Source organism: Cherax quadricarinatus, chromosome 64 (assembly GCF_038502225.1).
Source record: "Cherax quadricarinatus isolate ZL_2023a chromosome 64, ASM3850222v1, whole genome shotgun sequence".
Lineage (NCBI taxonomy): Eukaryota > Metazoa > Arthropoda > Malacostraca > Decapoda > Parastacidae > Cherax > Cherax quadricarinatus.
Genome location: NC_091355.1, coordinates 9,049,936 through 9,065,994, shown reverse-complemented (window position 1 = coordinate 9,065,994; position 16,059 = coordinate 9,049,936). Strand labels below are relative to the sequence as shown.

The following is a 16,059-nucleotide window of genomic DNA, read 5'->3' as shown; positions in this document are numbered from 1 at the left end:
CACTCAACGTCTTTACTCACCGTTGATACTAAGTTAATGTGACGCCAGTTGAGGATACACGTCTTTTCTTTTGATTATTACTATATTTAAAAACAAGCGTAAAATTTTATGGCTCATAGTGTCTCCTTTTTAAAATACTGGCATAAAATTGGTTGAGTTTCCAGTCTTTTAGCGCCTTGCCTTCTTCAAATAACTTACTAAATATTATCGCTACTGGGTAGGCAATTTGTTGACTATATTTTTTTACTGTTGTAGCCAGCAGTCCGTCTAGTCCTCTTGATTGGTTAAGATTCAGAGTCGAGGTATTTAACGTGGTAAGGCTAATAATTTCACTCATATTCGATTAAAAAGATTCCCATCGTGTTCAGCTATAAACACAGTGCTGAATGCTCTGTTAATTAAGTATTAAAGACCTTTGCTTGTTGTTATTTGTTGTTCTTGTGTTGTTGTTCGTGACATGTCCTCTTGTTGATCTCACTTTTTTCTCCCTTAACATATTCAAACAATTCTTTAGCGTTATCTGTGATGCTGTGTACGACTTGTCACTTACATTCAGGGTCTCCAACTGTCTCTCTTTCTCTCTCTCTCTCTCTCTCTCTTTCTGTAACTGTGTACAGTTAGTGTAATTTCAGGATTACAAGACAGCTTGAATTTTTATATGTAGAGTATTGCGCAACTGGTCCATGATCTGACTAATTATTTTGTCATCCAATCTGGATTAGTTTAGTTATCCTCTCTTTTCACCTTTCTTGATGTGTTATCCTTTTCGATATTCAGAATTTAGAGTTTTGATTTTGTTCCACAGTTGCTTTAAAATGTTTGTATTAAGTGGCTGGCATGCTATCAAAGTTTGCCGCTTTGTACTTTGTAACCTGTCTTGTATGATACTGAGTTTGTGTATATTTTGAATGTTGTGTCACGGCTAGTCCCTCTCCTACCTCACATGACTGTTGACGATCCCACTCCGTGATGGAACAAGACAGTAAAGATCACACTCCGTGGTGGAAAAGACAGTAAAGATCACACTCCGTGGTGGCAACAAGATGGTAAAGATCACACTTCGTGGTGGAACAAGATTCAGTATGGTAACGAAGACAAGAAAGAAGTCCAGAACACTTATTAATATCGAGTTTTCGCCTAGGCAGTAAGTTGATAAAGATCATGTGTGAACCAAACCTCGCTATTATAACGTGTTTCATACTGCTAATGTGTATTATTGTCCATGGTATTGGTACTTAGTACCTTTGTAGTTACAAAGTCATCACTCCATTAATGCAAACTCTATTTTCTCTTGGTTACTCCTTGGAGTGAGGACAGGCAGGAAGGTTCAACCAAGCTGGCTGAAGGTAGGTGGTTTTGTAAGACCTATTTTAGAGGGTTAAATCACTTCTGAAAGAGATGCTTTAAGACGCAGGTGAAAAGAGAAACAGAAGAGGATCGGACTTTATCAGTGAACCACAAAGGGTTAACTAATTGTAAATGTAGCTAGCACCAGTATTGTTTGTATTACAATGTCTCTAAGTAGCGTAAATGGTCACGTAGTGTTACATTATTCCCCTCCCGGTAACTACATCTAAGTGGAACTGTACCAGCACTACCTTCGGCGAGTTTCCTGAATTTTTCTGCTCCCGGAGCCGTGCCCTGGGCTAGGCTTGTCTGGTATTTGCCAAGCCAACCAGGGTGATGCTGCCGGTGGCCCTCTGGCCCACACATCCATCACAGCTTAGTTGATCTGACACTTGGTGGAGGTACTTCTTCAGTTTCCTCTTGAAGACTTCTACACTTGTCAAAGTAGTGTTTCCGATATCTTCTGTTAACATGTTGAATTCTCTGGGACCACGGATGTTGATACAACGTTTTTTTTTTTTAACTGTATAGTGTACATACTTTCGCTGTTAGTGTAATATATTGGAATATTTTCCCAAGTATAATTTCCCTGACACTATTAATACTGAATAAACTGGAAAAAAAGACACTAATGCCAAACAAGTTTTACAGTGGCAACGTTACGCTGTGTAGAACTTTATCAAGTCATTACTTGATAAAGTTCTACACAGAGTTAAACGTTGTTACAATAGAAGCTTGCTCTACACCCGTCAATTCTCCATTACTCTCTGTGTTACTGCTGTATCAAGCACTTTCCTTGAACCCTGGCGTCCAAGGCTGTGAAGTAATCTATAAGACACTTTCTTGACCAGCAGCTGCATTCACAACTTGCTGAAAAATCTTTCCCAGTTAACACACGTTGATTCGTGGCTCATTTGTCTCGGGGAAAGATCTAAACGCACCTCACGAGGAAGAGAGACAGGCAGAGGAGGACAGACGACAGGCTAATCTAATCACCAAATCATTTACACACACCTAGCACATCCGTCATGCACAACACATGAGTTGCTCTCTCTCTCTACTCAAGCATTCATAAGAGGTGCCGTGTCTGCCATGTAGTGAGATCTCAAGGCCATAGCTGCCACATTAACACTAACAAGGGCACACCTCTCACAAACACCTTGTGAGCATGAGTCTTCAATACACACACGTCTCTTGTTTTCTTGTAATCTGCACACTTGGACGTATTAGGTTGTCTGTTGTTGTCGCTCTTGCTACTGTTTTTTTTTTTTTGTAGGTGCTATTATTGCCATTACCGTTGTTGACGCTGTTATTTTTATTTACGTTACTTTTATTAGTAATATTGTTGTTATCACGCTATTATTGGGCTTATTCGAAGCTTTTATGTGCTACTATTGCTACTGTTAGCTGTGCTTTTCTTATTACTGGTTCTGTTATCTCCGTTTTGTTTATATTTGCCACTGTTATCACTGTGTTATCTTATTTCTGATTTTGTTGCTAGTGTTGTTGTTGGTGTCACTATACCTGTGTTGTCACTATTCTTGGTGACCCTGTTCTTCCTGATACTGTTATTGATGCTATTGAACCCGCCTTCTGAGTCACCCACCCAAACATTTCCTTCCTCTACCCCCACGATCTTTCAATCACCCAACTCCTCTCTCAACTCCCCTCCACTTCTCAACCCCCGTCTTTTTCAACACCCTACCTGTTCTTCAACCCTGTCTGCTGCTTCAACCGTCCCCTTGCCTTTATCTGCCCTCACACACCTGCCTGGTCCTCTTCCTTCCACTCCTCTTTCGCAGACCTCTTCACTCCCAGACAAAGACGTTCCTCTGATGATTAACCCCTTGAGAAATAATAACACAAGATAACCCAACAAAGCCAAGCAATCTGGCTTATTTCCACTCTCTATTATCCATCCCATCTCTCTCCCCTCTCTCTCTATCGCATTTTTAATCGAAACTCCTGCTATGATTGTATTTTATGGGAAAAAGTAACCCGAATCAAATTTTATTTCAAGTAGTACGCCTAGACTGGTTTTTACAATGTTTTATATGCATATTTTAGTTAAAAATTGAGGTATGTCAGAAAATTCTTCAAACCTGGCTTGGTCATGGACCGGGCCGCGGGGGCGTTGATCCCCAGAATACCGTCCAGGTAGACTCCGCGTACAAGCCGCATTGAATCACTCTCCTCGCTCTGTCATTCCATCACTATTTATGATAATTGTACTTATGTTTACATCTCACAGCCCCTTCCCACCCACCCCACAACACCTCCCTGTCACCCACACCTCCCCTCCACCCACACCTCCCTGCCACCCACACCTCCCTGCCACCCACACCTCCCTGTCACCCACACCTCCCTGCCACCCACACCTCCCTGCCACCCACACCTCCCTGCCACCCACACCTCCCTGTCACCCCCACCTCCCCTCCACCCACACATCCCTGGCACCCACACCTCCCTGCCACCCACCCCTCCCTGTCACCCACACCTCCCTGCCACCCACACCTCCCTGCCACCCACACCTCCCTGCCACCCACACCTCCCAGCCACCCACACCTCCCCTCCACCCACACCTCCCTGCCACCCACACCTCCCCTCCACCCACACCTCCCTGCCACCCACACCTCCCTGCCACCCACACCTCCCTGCCACTCACACCTCCCTGCCACCAACACCTCCCCTCCACCCACACCTCCCCTCCACCCACACCTCCCTGCCACCCACACCTCCCTGCCACCCACACCTCCCTGCCACCCACACCTCCCTGCCACCCACACCTCCCTGCCACCCACACCTCCCCTCCACCCACACCTCCCTGCCACCCACACCTCCCTGCCACCCACACCTCCCCTCCACCCACACCTCCCTGCCACCCACACCTCCCTGCCACCCACACCTCCCTGCCACCCACACCTCCCTGCCACCCACACCTCCCCTCCACCCACACCTCCCTGCCACCCACACCTCCCTGTCACCCACACCTCCCCTCCACCCACACCTCCCCTCCACCCACACCTCCCTGCCACCCACACCTCCCCTCCACCCACACCTCCCTGCCACCCACACCTCCCTGCCACCCACACCTCCCTGCCACCCACACCTCCCTGCCACCCACACCTCCCTGCCACCCACACCTCCCTGTCACCCACACCTCCCTGCCACCAACACCTCCCTGCCACCCACACCTCCCTGCCACCCACACCTCCCCTCCACCCACACCTCCCTACCACCCACACCTCCCTGCCACCCACACCTCCCTGCCACCCACACCTCCCTGCCACCCACACCTCCCTGCCACCCACACCTCCCTGCCACCCACACCTCCCTGTCACCCACACCTCCCCTCCACCCACACCTCCCGGGCACCCACACCTCCCCTCCACCAACACCTCCCTGCCACCCACACCTCCCCGCCACCCACACCTCCCTGTCACCCACACCTCCCCTCCACCCACACCTCCCTGCCACCCACACCTCCCCTCCACCCACACCTCCCTGCCACCCACACCTCCCTGCCACCCACACCTCCCTGTCACCCACACCTCCCCTCCACCCACACCTCCCTGCCACCAACACCTCCCTGCCACCCACACCTCCCCGCCACCAACACCTCCCCTCCACCAACACCTCCCTGTCACCCACACCTCCCTGCCACCCACACCTCCCTGTCACCCACACCTCCCCTCCACCCACACCTCCCTGCCACCCACACCTCCCTGTCACCCACACCTCCCCTCCACCCACACCTCCCTGCCACCCACACCTCCCTGTCACCCACACCTCCCTGTCACCCACACCTCCCAGCCACCCCCCCCACCCCACCACCCACCCCACCCTGTCACCCACACCTCCCTGCCACCCACACCTCCCTGTCACCCACACAACCATCGCTCTACCACACACTTATTTTCAACATTTATGATGACAGCGACCTCGACATTTCACCACTCTGCTCCACTTTAAAAACTCTCAAAGACAACACACAAGAAGAAAGAGAAATCACATGATTAGATTGTGAAATAAGTACTCGTGTACAACACTTATTTTATTTAGACGTTTCGCTCACAAGGGGGCCAAAAAAAATAAAAAATAAAATATACTAAATCTTGTAATAATACTGGTAGAATTACCGACAATGTTAGGTAAAAGGACACAAGTGCAACTAATATGACACTAATTGCACTTGTGTCCTTTTACCTAACATATTGTCGGTAATTTTACCAAGATTATTACAAGATTTAGTATATATTTTTTTCCCCCTTGTGAGCGAAACATCTAAATAAAGTAAGTGTTGTAAACGAGTACTTATTTCACAATATAATCACGTGATTTCTCTTCCTCTTTCTCTATTTCATCTGTTTCCACAGGGAGAAACTCATCTTCAGTGTGAGAAGTAGGACCGAGGTTGTGGTCAGCACCATCTCGGTGGACATCTTATTTCATGAGTAACGTTTCGGATGTAACATCACCCATCATCAGAATCTAAAATGACAATAAATGTAAAACAACTCGTGGGAAGTGGTACCTAGAACTTGGTACTTGCATAATAGAAGCTAATGTACTTGTTACACCACACCTGGAATGTGATATTCAACCTTCGTCCACAAATTACGCAAACAACGCAGTTTGTATAAACGCTTTTGACAACATAAGAACGTAAGAAAGAGGCATTGCAGCATTCCTACTGGCCTATGCTAGGCAGGTCCAAGTCACATCCACATCTCTACACTGGACTGAAGAAGTCACTGGCTGGCGAAACGTTTCCAGAGTAAAGATACTCAAATGTTGCACGAGTGTCTCATTTATCAACGGAGAGAGACTCGAGAGGGAGCAAAGCTGTGAATCTAACCTCGTACCATTAAGAAACAAGCAACATAAAAACACTTCAAGCACTAAATTTGTTCCTTCAAGCACTAAACTTGTTCCTTCAAGCACTAAATTTGTTGAACATTAAAATGGTATAAAATACCGACAGATTGTTAGGTAAGACACATATGCAACAGTTAGGTATCTTTATTTCGAAACGTTTCGCCTACACAGTAGGCTTCTTCAGTCGAGTACAGAAAAGTTGATAGAAGCAGAAGATACTTGAAGACGATGTAATCAGTCCATCACCCTTAAAGTTTTGAAGAAGCCTACTGTGTAGGCGAAACGTTTCGAAATAAAGATACCTAACTGTTGCATATGTGTCTTACCTAACAATCTGTCGGTATTTTATACCATTTTAATGTTCATTCTGTCAGACACTGCTACACAAGGGTATCTTGGTACAGACCATCAACTTCGACATCCTCTACTAGTGAGAACGGCTGGGTTTGAGAGGGACCTGCCCTCCCAAAGCAACCTACGTCTCACCTCCTGGCACTATTTAAGGCTCCATCCTGTCACTTCAACTTCATATTGTTTCAGACAACGGAACAATGCTCTTCTCCAGACTGAGGGACTGACCACCTCAAAACTTTAAGGGTGATGGACTGATTACATCGTCTTCAAGTATCTTCTGCTTCTATCAACTTTTCTGTACTCGACTGAAGAAGCCTACTATGTAGGCGAAACGTTTCGAAATAAAGATACCTAACTGTTGCATATGTGTCTTACCTAACACTAAATTTGTTCCTTCAAGCACTAAATTTCTTCCTTCAAGCACTAAATTTGTTCCTTCAAGCACTAAATTTCTTCCTTCAAGCACTAAATTTGTTCCTTCAAGCACTAAATTTGTTCCAACTTGGGAAACTGAGACAACTACGAGACCTCAGTCAAACCTTTAGCATAGAAAATTTGACACACTCAAATAGGAATAACTATTTGAAGTGCAAAGTGGGCCAATAATCCGAAAGGTACAATAGTATACATTACATATATTGGAATACTTGAATTTTCATGTATTTCTATGCGTCATGGAAACAGGCTTTTTCCTCCTTGCTAACTTCTTCAAACTGCCCGTGTACCAGGAGTGACGAGAGTGGGAAGAGAGCCTTAAGTAACAATATCTTAATATCTACTGTCTAAAAACATTTAGATATAGCTTCATTCTAATCAGTTTTCTCAGCAGATATCCTCGATAAGGACTGTCATATTTCCTTTTCGCTTATCTTCCCCGTGTAATAAAGTTGGTAGAATTACCGACAATATGTAAAGTAAAAGGACACAAGTGCAACTAATGTGACATTTTATTGTGGCAACGTTTCGCTCTCCAGAAGCTTTGTAACGGCTTGATAAAGCTCCTGGAGAGCGAAACGTTGCCACAATAAAATGTCACATTGGTTGCACTTGTGTCCTTTTACTTTACATATCTTCCCCATTAATATCCAACTCAATGTTTTACTATTACATCTGGTAGTAGAAAATAATGATAAGACCTCTTAACTTCACTTAAACAATAACAAACAGTCGATCTCCAAACAATGTCTAGTATTTTCTCCATTTTATACTCACCTTCCCAGCACGCTGGGAAAGTGAGTACAAAACCCCTGCATTTAATATACAACACTGAACCTAGATTCAAATTAGACAAATTCAGATTGATAAATGGATATAGGAAAAAATAGAACGGAAGGCATACTAGCGTAATACCTAAGAATTTTGTCGAATGGAGCAATGGAATTGGTTGGAAATAAGGTTCAAACTGGGCGAAATCGCCGAAGAGTGAACTGCGCCGAGACCGCTAACTTTACGCCTGCATAATTCCGTACATTTCCATTAGGCACTAAAGCTGCATATGAGTGAGACACTGCTACTTGGTGTAGGTTACCTCTGACGGGTTTTGAGAACTCTTCCTGAAGCCAAGACTGAGGTTAGACTTCAATAAGTTACCGTTGATATACTTTTGATGAGTTCCGAAAGTTTTTCTACTCGCAGAGCCCGGCCATGGACCAGGCTCGTCTGGTGTTTGCCTGATTCAACCAGGCTGTTGCTGCTGGTGGCCCGCAGTCCTACATATCCATCACAGAGTGGTTGAAAAGGCACCTGGTGAAGATGCTTGTCAACTTTCCTCTTGAAGACTTCTACACTTGTCCCAAGAGTATTTCTGACAAATAAGTGCAGATGGCAAGACAAAGCGGACATAGCTTGCTGCAATGATTGTTTTGTAACTTGTGCGAGTCCCTCGGGACCCCCTTAAGTGCCTCAAGTGAACGTATTATTAAATAAAGTTATTAACATTCAACAACCCACACGGTGATATCCCCAGCACCCCGGCTGCTGCTTCTGCTGCCGATGATGTGATGCTATTATTGTTGCTGTTGAAGATACAGCAGCCACTGGTGTTACTGACGCTGTTGTTACCTCTGCTGCAGAAGCTGTCGCCTCTGGTTCTGCTGTTGCTGCAGATGCTGTTTCTTGTGATGCTGTTGTCTTTTCTAGAGTGCAACATAATGTTTTCCTAACTCACTCAAGGTAAAGATTCCAATATAGTCTGGTGGAAAGGTGGATGAACCAGGAATATTTTGGTGCTTAATTGGTCTTCAATGATATTGAACCTCGGAGGTGTTCAGACTAATAATCCAGAGGGAGCCACTCTCATCCCTGAAAATTTGAGAAATCCAAGATGGCTGCCAAGGTGGTCGCTAATCCATGAATACTAAAAGACATATACATCAATATGAATATTAAGTTAATAGCATTTATTTTTGGGGATTTACATTAGCCAGGGGAAGGAAATGATAGTAGACAACATTCATAATTTCATAGTGAGAGTCAAAGGACTTTAACTAAACATGTACTCAGACACTACTGGGGCACATTTCAACATGTACTCAAAGACACTACACTTAGTACGCAATATGATCTACACTAATTGCTATTCATTTCTAAAGAGGACAATACATGTGACACAGATGATTACTACCAGTACACTGTTAATCATTCCCTCTTTACACGCCTTACCTTCTTTTCCCTTCATACTTCTCCCATTGTTCTTTCCTTTCCATTTCCCTCTCTTGGTCCTCCGTATTACTCATCTCCCTCTCGTTAACCACTTTCCGTGTCTCGTCGTCCTCCGCCTTCCATCTTTTCCTACTATCTCTATATTTATCCTTCTTTCTCTCACTTTATTTCTACCCTTCATTATCCTCCCCGCCTTCATATTAAGTCCTTTGTGAAGAGGTCATTCCTGAGAGATGGTAATTCCCAAGTAATAGTAACTCACCTCTAGCACAGTAATAATAAGCAGATACCAAAAAAGTTGAATAAGTAACACTTAAATTCATTTAGGTACTGATTACTATAACTTCAGCTATGCTAAATGAAACGTCTGAAGCTGTCATGGGTACTGAGCCCATAGTGGAAGTCTTGACGCTATCCTCATTGCCTTAATAACGTCTCCCAGCTCTGACTAACACGACCACACGTCAAATATGTAACCAACCATATGTGATGAAATATGACAGGGAAACATAGCTAACTTTTCTTCCCACTACGTAACTGTCATGTAGAACAAGGTAGCAGCACATTGCTGGTGTAACCACTTTTCGCCTCTTTATCAACAATATATTGCTTCGCAAATCAAACTAGAATTAATGCACAATATTTGTGTTCTTAATGTACTCGAGAGTCTTGTTACACTAACTTATTCTTATATAAGCCAATATACACCCTACATGTGGCAGTGTTCCTCTTGAAGCAAGTGATGAATTTGTGAGGTAATATGTCAGCCAATAAACTTTTGATAGACGTTAAGGGCATTATGTAATTGACAACGTGTATGTGGTACATGCTGAATCATGTCAGTTAACAGGGATTCCAACAGAAATTATAAGTCAACCCCCAATCAGTTCCGTGGTTTGTTTGTAATCGTGCTATTACGATTTCGTGAGTGGAAGTAAGTCACACTAACTATTGAATTATCCTACCTGGAGTCTACCTGGAGGGTATTCCGGGGATCAACGTCCCCGCGGCCCGGTCCACGACCAGACCTCCCGGTAGATCAGGGCCTGACCAACCAGGCTGTTACTGCTGGCCGCACGTAGTCCAACATACGAACCACAGCCCGGCTGATCCGGCACCGACTTTAAGTAGCTGTCCAGTTCCCTCTTGAAGGCAGCCGGGGGCCATATATGTAATCTACGTAGCATATCTTCTATGTGCCCAGAAACTGTGCGCGCTCAAAACCATTAAAATAAAATTGTATGTACGCAAAAGCTAAACAAAACGTAAGCCCCTGTGAATAAAGAAAAACAATATCATGACTGTAACAATAGACAAATAACTCGCACATGGTAGACAAACTCATGATGACGTTTTGGTAAGACTTGGACTATTAACTAGTCACAAAGAGGACTAGTTAATGGTCCAAGTCGGACCGGAACGTCATCGCAAGTTTCAGTCTTTTATGTGCGGGTTATTTGTGTATTAAGTCTCTACGAATAAGCTGAACTGTTCAACGGTGCTGGCAGTGGCGAGGGGACGGCCCCCACATTCTCTCTCTTGGGACTCGTAAAGGTATAGTAACTGATTAAGGCTTTTCATGTTACTTGTCAGCCATTTTGGACGTGAAGCCGCATAGACAACCAAGGATATATGACACGCATATATGAGAGATGTCTCATCTTTCTAAGCCTCCCTTTCCTCAGATCAATCTTGATTATATCCCATTCTTTCTGCGCATTGTGACCCCAATAATAATACAGACGTCTGTATAGCAAACATTTAATTTTTATATTTTATAAACTCTGTGAAATAGGTGATAATTCATTGCTAAATAAATAAATTCATTGCTAAGTATGAGTATGCTGTGTCATCACACGCCACTAGTTACTTACATGTGTAGTTTAAGGTGGGTGATACATGGTGTGTCAGACCTTCACATTGGCTGAGCCACAAGTGTTGTCAAAAAAAAAAAACTCTAGCTTCTGGCCCCGCCTCTTATCGACCGGACTTACTAATCATTGCAATTTATAACCCGATCATATCTATTCTTAAAACTATGCATAGTATCTGCTTCCACTACATCTTGAAGTAATGAAAGTACTACGTAGGTAGGTAGCTGGGTGAGCCACGGTAGCATCGACCACTAGCTTCCCAAGCTGACAGCAACGACCACTGGCTTCCCTGGCTGACAGCAACGACCACTGGCTTCCCTGGCTGACAACAACAACCACTGGCTTCCCAGGCTGACAGCAATGACCACTGGCTTCCCTGGCTGACAACAACAACCACTGGCTTCACTGGCTGACAACCATGACAACAACGACAACTGGCTTCCCAGGCTGACAACAACAACCACTGGCTTCACTGGCTGACAACGACAACTGGCTTCCCAGGCTGACAGCAACGACCACTAGCTTCCCTGGCTGACAACAACAACTGGCTTCCCTGGCTGACAACTACGACAGCAATAACCACTGGCTTCCCTAGGTAACAGTTAAGTCTTTACCAAGGCGCCCGGGCAACACCTCACGTCTGACGGTGCCCAGTTAACACCTCAGGTCGACAGCACCGAATTAGGAAAAGAAAATAATAGGATGAAGGAACTGACGATTTTGAAAAAGCTTCTGCCAACTGTTTTTCCCGTTTCTCAAAGGTATTTTGATATTCAGATTTCATAAAACATGTTCAATAAATGGACATAGATGTAAAGAAACGTTGCCACAATAAATTGTTACATTAGTTGCAAATGTGTCCATTAACCTAACATTTTGTTGATAATTCTACATGTATAATTCTATACACGTTAGTTTTGCCATTATATTTATATATAATATATATATATATATATATATATATATATATATATATATATATATATATATATATATATATATATATAATGGGGAAGCTACTACATAGCTCTAGGCCCTTCGTGTTGCACTCAACAAATTATCAGGAGCTTGCAATGTTACAGAAATGAGTAGGAGGTTTTTAAGAATTCGCAGACTGTTACAAGAATTTTGATAAAGGGTTGGTGGTATTTACAGGATCGGTTGCAATGGCTGCAACATACTTAAGAACATAAAGAACGAACACTGTAGCAGGCCTACTGCCCCATGCGAGGCAGGTCTAAGTCTCCCACCGGCTTAAGCTAATGACCCAACCCAGTCAGGTCATATTCACTTAAGGAAGGAACACGACATCAGACCTAGTAGCACAAGCTAGTCAGGTCCGACTCACACCCACCCACACCCACTCATGTATTTATCTAACCTATTTTTAAAACTACACAACGTCTCAGCTTCTATAACGGTACTCGGGAGTTTGTTTCACTCATCCACAACTCTATTACCAAACTAGTGCTTTCCTGGATCCTTCCTGAATCTGAATTTTTCCAACTTAAAACCATCACTGCGAGTCCTATCTAGGCTAGATATTTTTAGTACGTTATTTACATCCCCTTTATTTATTCCTGTTTTCCATTTATACACCTCAATCATATCCCCCCCTAATTCTACGCCTTTCTAGAGAGTGCAGATTCAGGGCCTCAGTCTATCCTCATACCTGGAGGTTACCTGGATACATGGTTACATCTGATACATGGGATCAACTTTATCATCCTTCTCTGTACGTTTTCCAGAGCATTTATATCCATTCTGTAATACGGTACTCAGAACTGTGCAGCATAATCTAAATGAGGCCTAACCAAGGATATATAGAGTTGAAGAACAATCTGAGGACTATTATCGTTATGTCTAGATATGAAGCCAAGGATTCCGTTCGCTTTAATGCGAACATTTATGCACTGTTGTCTTGGTTTCAGATTACTGCTAACCATAACTCCTAAATCCTTTTCACAATCAGTAATATTAAAATCAACTTTACTGAGTTTATATATGGCATGGCTATTGTGGATGAAACAACATGGAGGATATGGAATGGTATATACGCAATATATACCTGCCATTAAAGTAATAAATGTGTAGTGTAGAGGGAGGGCAGAGTGGTCATGTTGTGACAGCCACACCAGACCAGAGCTGTGTCAAGTGCCCACCAGGAGGGGAGGGATACCACAAGGACGGAGGGGGTGGATAGAATGGAGTAAGGACGGGAAGGGTTGAGGAGAGAAAGGTGGAGTAGGGTAGATAGGGAGAGGTGTGGGGATTGAAGAGGAGAGGGGGGCAAAGGGAGGCAAGAGATTGAACAAGGCTCCTCTATTCTGTGGTGTGGTGGGTGTGCCTCCCCCCCCCCCGGTCAATCTAACTTCACAACCTCCACCTCCTCAATCATCACAACCTCCACCTCCTCAATCATCACAACCTCCACCTCCTCAATCATCACAACCTCCACCTCCTCAATCATCACAACCTCCACCTCCTCAATCATCACAACCTCCACCTCCTCAATCATCACAACCTCCACCTCCTCAATCATCACAACCTCCACCTCCTCAATCATCACAACATCCAACCCCTCAATCAACATCACAACCTCCACCACTTCTATCAGAAACACAACATAACCCTCATAATCCACTCTGTGTGTTGTTGCTGCTGTTGCTGCTGCTGCTGCTGCTGCTGCTGCTGTTGTTGTTGTTGTTACTCTTATTATTTATTGTTGTTTATCTTGTTGTTAAGGATAAGGTCATGTTGCTGTTGTTAGAACTAAGCTTCTGATGCTCTTGTCGTTGCTGTTGCTGCTGCTGTTGTTTTTGTTGTTGCTGTTGTTACTGCTATTGTTGCTGCTACTGTTGTTGTCAGATTTTAGTATCATCATGATTCACAATTATACTGTCTAAACTTAGAATGAAACAAAATGGTAACTTAACCAGTAAAGTTGTCCTGGCCCGTGCTAGGAAGGTTATACTGGCCCGTGCTAGGAAGGTTCTACTGGCCCGTGCTAGGAAGGTTCTACTGGCCCGTGCTAGGAAGGTTCTACTGGCCCGTGCTAGGAAGGTTCTACTGGCCCGTGCTAAGAAGGTTATACTGGCCCGTGCTAGGAAGGTCCTCCTGGCCCGTACTAGGAAGGTCCTCCTGGCCCGTGCTAGGAAGGTCCTACATTCCCACAACATTCTCAGATTCATCAACAAGACACACTTAAGAGATAAACGTCATGAGAAAGGTTTCTGGTAAACTGCTCCAGCCAGGGTATTGTGAATTTCCATTCTTCATTCTTAGTCATTTCTCTAAACTGGTGACCCGGTGACAGTGTGGCCAAGTAACCCACTGAGACCCAGTAACACTGACCCATTGACAATGTGACCCGGTGACGCCTTAGTTGAGGCGTAGTAGTAGTAGTAATAGTACACAAATAACCCGCACATAAAAGAGAGAAGCTTACGACGACGTTTCGGTCCGACTTGGACCATTGACAAAGTCACACTGTGACTTTGTCACAGTGTGACCGAAACGTCGTCTCTCTTTTATGTGCGGGTTATTTGTGTATCGTTCCAGTCACGGTATTGTGCCTTTTTTGTTATTAGTAGTAATAGTAGTAATAGCAGCAGTAGTAGTAGTAGTAGTAGTAGTAGTAGTAGTAGTAGTAGTAGTAGTAGTAGTAGTAGTAGTAGTAGTAGTAGTAGTAGTAGTAAATTTAAGAGCATAAGAAAGGATGAATAGTGCAGCAGTCCTAGAAAATACTAGGCAAGTCCTTCTCAAACCCAAACCCACTAACCAAAAATAAACGAAAGGAGATATCCTCACAATTTATACCGAAAGAGATGTTGAAATTGAGATGTTGGGAATCTTTATTGTTGGTCAACCATCCGTAAGGAGAGGAGGAGAATGTGGAGGTTAGATTACCTCAAATTGGACTGATGAAACGAAACAAATGCAGTCAATCAACATGCGATCACACCTTCAATTTAAACACAAATGCAGTATAATCGCATGGATATTTTGCATTTGTGTTTAATTTTTTCATCGTGTCGGTATTTTATACCTTTTATCTCCATCCTGTGGGTATAATGGCACACGTCTCCTAGACCTCATCCCCTTGACACAGACCACTCCAATTTCAACACCTTGTTAAGGTGACCCCACGTCAGGGATAGAGGGGTGTGACTCAAGACACTCGGTAATGTTACGACTATATCAGGCAGTGACATGTTATAGTTCAGGGGAGAGGGATGAAGCCACGCTGATGCTGATACTGGCCTAGATTGTGGATTATATCAGGAAGGGTGGCAGAGAATGACTTGCTACTAGCAAGGAGGGACGGAAGAGAGAAAGACAGCCTAAAAGCCAGGAGGGATGCAAGAGGAGTAAAATAAACTAGAAGCCATGAGAAAAGAGAGAGGAATAAGATAGACTAGACGCCAGGAGGAGGGAGAGAGAGAGAGGAGTAAGATAGACCAGAAAGAAGTCAGGATCAGGAGGGACAGTGCGATCATGGTGTAACAGCGCACAAAATGCGTGCTAGTAGAATAACTGGAAAAGTGGGCAGATGGAACTTTAACTTTCTAACCAACAGAACACAAAGAGTAATGGTAAACCGGAGGTAATCAGTCCCTCAACCTTGTATACAATTCTAAAGTCTTTCCATTATGTCCTTGAATTTGTACTGATAAAGCCAATGGATGGCGAAGCGTCTACAAATAAAGACGCCCAGATGTTGCACATGTATCTAATTCTTCACTAATCTGTATTGCATACCATTCATGTACAACCTACAAGTTCGATAAATTCTGCTTTAGACATGATATAAAAAAAGTACTGGTTTAGGAATAGTTGTAGATGAGTGGAACAGCATGCTACTCAGCCTAGTATGAGACAGCAGACCTACTGCAATGAACCTATTAATATGTTCTTGTGTGTGATAAATGGGAGGGCAGAGTGG

General features: G+C 44.0%; 1 protein-coding gene across 2 annotated transcripts in view; it reads right to left on the bottom strand.

The window, feature by feature from the left end:
• Rhp (GTP-Rho-binding protein rhophilin) overlaps window positions 1-16,059 on the bottom strand; it is a 197,678-nt gene that overhangs the window by 143,238 nt on the left and 38,381 nt on the right. The gene's annotated exons all lie outside the window — the stretch shown is intronic.